The following is a 4,932-nucleotide window of genomic DNA, read 5'->3' on the forward strand; positions in this document are numbered from 1 at the left end:
GGACGGGGTTGGGGTTGGGATTATGTGTGCCATATTTATTTACCTAGCCTAATAATCTCATCTAACTGGGATAAGAGTGGGATTATGTGTGCCATATTTATTTACCTAGCCTAATAATCTCATCTAACTGGGATAGGGGGGGGTGGGATTATGTGTGTCATATTTATTTACCTAGCCTAATAATATCATCTAACTGGGATAGGGGGATGGGATTATGTGTGTCATATTTATTTACCTTAATAATCTCATCTAACTGGGACTGGGGGCCTAATTTAATATCATTTAACTGGGACTGGGGGATGGGATTATGTGTGCCATATTTATTTACCTAGCCTAATAATATCATCTAACTGGGACTGGTGGATGGGATTATGTGTGTCATATAATTATCTTACCTAGCCTAATAATATCATCTAACTGGGACTGGTGGATGGGATTATGTGTGCCATATTTATTTACCTAGCCTAATAATATCATCTAACTGGGACTGGGGGATGGGATTATGTGTGTCATATTTATTTACCTAGCCTAATAATATCATCTAACTGGGACTGGGGGATGGGATTATGTGTGCCATATTTATTTACCTAGCCTAATAATATCATCTAACTGGGACTGGGGGATGGGATTATGTGTGCCATATTTATTTACCTAGCCTAATAATATCATCTAACTGGGACTGGGGGATGGGATTATGTGTGCCATATTTATTTACCTAGCCTAATAATCATCTAACTGGGACTGGGGATAACTGGGCCTAATAATATCATCTAACTGGGGGATGGGATTATGTGTGCCATATTTATTTACCTAGCCTAATAATATCATTTAACTGGGACGGGGGGATGGGATTATGTGTGCCATATTTATTTACCTAGCCTAATAATATCATTTAACTGGGACTGGGGGATGGGATTATGTGTGCCATTTATTTACCTGGCCTAATAATCTCATCTAACTGGGACTGGGGGATGGGATTATGTGTGCCATATTTATTTACCTAGCCTAATAATATCATTTAACTGGGACTGGGGGATGGGATTATGTGTGCCATATTTATTTACCTAGCCTAATAATATCATCTAACTGGGACTGGGGGATGGGATTATGTGTGTCATATTTATTTACCTAGCCTAATAATCTCATCTAACTGGGACTGGGGGATGGGATTATGTGTGCCATATTTATTTACCTAGCCTAATAATCTCATCTAACTGGGACTGGGGGATGGGATTATGTGTGTCATATTTATTTACCTAGCCTAATAATCTCATCTAACTGGGACTGGGGGATGGGATTATGTGTGTCATATTTATTTACCTAGCCTAATAATCTCATCTAACTGGGACGGGGGATGGGATTATGTGTGCCATATTTATTTACCTAGCCTAATAATCTCATCTAGCTGGGACTGGGGGGGGATTATGTGTGCCATATTTATTTACCTAGCCTAATAATCTCATCTAACTGGGATAGGGGGGTGGGATTATGTGTGTCATATTTATTTACCTAGCCTAATAATATCATCTAACTGGGATGGGGGATGGGATTATGTGTGCCATATTTATTTACCTAGCCTAATAATATCTTCTAACTGGGACTGGGGATGGGATTATGTGCGCCATATTTATTTACCTAGCCTAATAATTCCAGCAGCTGAGCAACTAACTGGAGAGACAGGATGAGGAGAGAGTAGCCTGCACCTAGCTGACATGCACATTACAATCCTTTATTTGGGGTATAGAGAGGGAGGGGTAGAGCGGGAGGGTAAGGAGAGACAGGATGAGGAGAGAGTAGCCTGCACCTAGCTGACATGCACATTACAATCCTTTATTTGGGGTATAGAGAGGGAGGGGTAGAGCGAGAGGGTAAGGAGAGACAGGATGAGGAGAGAGTAGCCTGCAGCTAACTGACATGCACATTACAATCCTTTATTTGGGGTATAGAGAGGGAGGGTAGAGCGGGAGGGTAAGGAGAGACAGGATGAGGAGAGAGTAGCATGCACCTAGCTGACATGCACATTACAATCCTTTATTTGGAACCAGATCATTTGTCACAGATGCAGAGTGCAGAGATCCTGAGTTAATTGATTCTCTCACACACACAAGCACACGCACACACACTCCCCTGCACACGCCCATGAAAACACTCTCATAACGGGGCTTATCGAATAGAACAGATTTGCTGTTGAGGGAGGAGGGAGGTAAGATGCCAGGCTGAGGTCTAACTGGATTAGTAAGAGGGATAGGTAGATAGAGGTCTAACTGGATTAGTAAGAGGGATAGGTAGATAGAGGTCTAACTGGATTAGTTAGAGGGATAGGAGGATAGAGGTCTAACTGGATTAGTTAGGGGGATAGGTAGATAGAGGTCTAACTGGATTAGTTAGGGAGGGATAGGTAGATAGAGGTCTAACTGGATTAGTTAGGGAGGGATAGGTAGATAGAGGTATAACTTGATTAGTTAGGGGGATAGGTAGATAGAGGTCTAACTGGATTAGTTAGGGGGATAGGTAGAAGAGGTCTAACTGGATTAGTTAGAGGGATAGGTAGATAGAGGTCTAACTGGATTAGTTAGGGTGGGATAGGTAGATAGAGGTCTAACTGGATTAGTTAGGGGGATAGGTAGATAGAGGTCTAACTGGATTAGTTAGGGTGGGATAGGTAGATAGAGGTCTAACTGGATTAGTTAGGGGGATAGGTAGATAGAGGTCTAACTGGATTAGTTAGGGTGGGATAGGTAGATAGAGGTCTAACTGGATTAGTTAGGGTGGGATAGGTAGATAGAGGTCTAACTGGATTAGTTAGGGGGATAGGTAGATAGAGGTCTAACTGGATTAGTTAGGGGGATAGGTAGATAGAGGTCCACTCATTAGTTAGGGGGATAGGTAGACAGAGGTCTAACTGGATTAGTTAGGGGGATAGGTAGATAGAGGTCTAACTGGATTAGTTCGGGGGATAGGTAGATAGAGGTCCACTCATTAGTTAGGGGGATAGGTAGACAGAGGTCGAACTGGATTAGTTAGGGGGATAGGTAGATAGAGGTCCACTCATTAGTTAGGGGGATAGGTAGACAGAGGTCTAACTGGATTAGTTAGGGGGATAGGTAGATAGAGGTCTAACTGGATTAGTTAGGGGGATAGTTAGATAGAGGTCTAACTGGATTAGTTAGGGGGGATAGGTAGATAGAGGTCTAACTGGATTAGTTAGGGGGATAGGTAGATAGAGGTCTAACTGGATTAGTTAGGGGGATAGGTAGATAGAGGTCTAACTGGATTAGTTAGGGGGATAGGTAGATAGAGGTCGAACTGGATTAGTTAGAGGGATAGGTAGATAGAGGTCCACTCATTAGTTAGGGGGATAGGTAGACAGAAGTCTAACTGGAGTAGTTAGGGGGATAGGTAGATAGAGGACCACTCATTAGTTAGGGAGATAGGTAGATAGAGGTCTAACTGGATTAGTTAGGGGGATAGGTAGATAGAGGTCTAACTGGATTAGTTAGGGGGGATAGGTCGATAGAGGACCACTCATTAGTTAGGGGGATAGGTCGATAGATGACCACTCATTAGTTAGGGGGATAGGTAGATAGAGGACCACTCATTAGTTGGATAGGTAGATAGAGGACCACTCATTAGTTGGATAGGTAGATAGAGGACCACTCATTAGTTAGGGGGATAGGTAGATAGAGGACCACTCATTAGTTGGATAGGTAGATAGAGGACCACTCATTAGTTGGATAGGTAGATAGAGGACCACTCATTAGTTAGGGGGATAGGTAGATAGAGGACCACTCATTAGTTGGATAGGTAGATAGAGGACCACTCATTAGTTAGGGGGATAAAGGTAGATAGAGGACCACTCATTAGTTAGGGGGATAGGTAGATAGAGGACCACTCATTAGTTAGGGGGATAGGTAGATAGAGGACCACTCATTAGTTGGATAGGTAGATAGATGACCACTCATTAGTTAGGGGGATAGGTAGATAGAGGACCACTCATTAGTTGGATAGGTAGATAGAGGACCACTCATTAGTTAGGGGGATAGGTAGATAAAGGACCACTCATTAGTTGGATAGGTAGATAGATGACCACTCATTAGTTAGGGGGAAAAGGTAGATAGAGGACCACTCATTAGTTAGGGGGATATAGGTAGATAGAGGACCACTCATTAGTTAGGGGGATAGGTAGATAGAGGACCACTCATTAGTTAGGGGGATAGGTAGATAGAGGACCACTCATTAGTTAGGGGGGAGGTAGATAGGTAGATAGAGGACCACTCATTAGTTAGGGGGAGAGGTAGATAGGTAGATAGAGGACCACTCATTAGTTAGGGGGATAGGTAGATAGAGGACCACTCATTAGTTAGGGGGATAGGTAGATAGAGGACCACTCATTAGTTAGGGGGGATAGATAGGTAGATAGAGGACCACTCATTAGTTAGGGGGATAGGTAGATAGAGGACCACTCATTAGTTAGGGGGAGAGGTAGATAGGTAGATAGAGGACCACTCATTAGTTAGGGGGATAAAGGTAGATAGAGGACCACTCATTAGTTAGGGGGATAGGTAGATAGAGGACCACTCATTAGTTAGGGGGAGAGGTAGATAGAGGACCACTCATTAGTTAGGGGGATAGGTAGATAGAGGACCACTCATTAGTTAGGGGGATAGGTAGATAGAGGACCACTCATTAGTTAGGGGGATAGGTAGATAGAGGACCACTCATTAGTTGGATAGGTAGATAGAGGACCACTCATTAGTTAGGGGGATATAGGTAAATAGAGGACCACTCATTAGTTAGGGGGATAAAGGTAGATAGAGGACCACTCATTAGTTAGGGGGAGAGGTAGATAGAGGACCACTCATTAGTTAGGGGGATAGGTAGATAGAGGACCACTCATTAGTTAGGGGGATAGGTAGATAGAGGACCACTCAT

This window comes from Oncorhynchus masou, unplaced genomic scaffold (genome assembly GCF_036934945.1).
Source record: "Oncorhynchus masou masou isolate Uvic2021 unplaced genomic scaffold, UVic_Omas_1.1 unplaced_scaffold_1117, whole genome shotgun sequence".
Taxonomy (NCBI): Eukaryota; Metazoa; Chordata; class Actinopteri; order Salmoniformes; family Salmonidae; genus Oncorhynchus; species Oncorhynchus masou.